The sequence below is a fragment of the Mandrillus leucophaeus genome, unplaced genomic scaffold (assembly GCF_000951045.1).
Source record: "Mandrillus leucophaeus isolate KB7577 unplaced genomic scaffold, Mleu.le_1.0 Scaffold400, whole genome shotgun sequence".
Lineage (NCBI taxonomy): Eukaryota > Metazoa > Chordata > Mammalia > Primates > Cercopithecidae > Mandrillus > Mandrillus leucophaeus.
In genome coordinates this window covers 1,789,144-1,789,956 of record NW_012104255.1, presented here as the reverse complement: position 1 = coordinate 1,789,956, position 813 = coordinate 1,789,144, and positions in this window count along the sequence as shown.

Here is an 813-nt window from a genome sequence, read left to right as displayed (position 1 = left end):
TCGCTGGAAAAAAAGGGAACGTGCAACCCTAGAAATCGATGGGGCTAGACTGAATCCTCAAGTAAATATTGTAGTTTGAGGAGAAGTTTATAAACGCTCTCCTGAGCCAGTATTTCAAACCTTCCATGATGAACTGAATGTGCCAGTACCCGAAATTCCAGGAAAAACAAGAAACTTTTTTTTGCAGTTAGCCGAGCATGTAGCCCAGTCTCTCAATGTCACTTCAAGTTATGTATATGGAATAACTGTAATGGGAGATCAATGACCATGGGAAGCCCGAGAAGTGGTACCTACAGACCCAGTTCCTGATGACTTCCCGGCTCAAAAGAATCACGCTGATTACTTCTGGGTCCTAAAAGCCTCAATCATTAGACAATACTGTATAGCAAGAGTGGGGAAGGACTTCACCCTTCCTGAGGGAAGACTCAGCTGCCTTGGGCAAAAACTGTATAATAATACTACAAAAACAGCCACCTAGTGGAGTTCAAACCACACTAAGAAAAATCCATTTAGTAAATTCCCAAAGTTGCAAACCGTGTGGACCCACCCAGAGTCCCACCGGGACTGGACAGCCCCCACTGGATTATACTGGATATGTGGGCATAGACCTTACGCCAAATTACCCGACCAGTGAGCAGGTAGTTGTGTTATTGGCACTATTAACCATCTTTCTTCCTACTGCCCGTAAAGACAGGCGAACTCCTGGGTTTCCCTGTCTGTGCTTCCTGCGAAAAGAGAAGCATAGCTATAAAAAATAAGAAAGATAAGAAATCGCCCCCTGAGAAAATCATACAATATTATGGGCCTGCTACT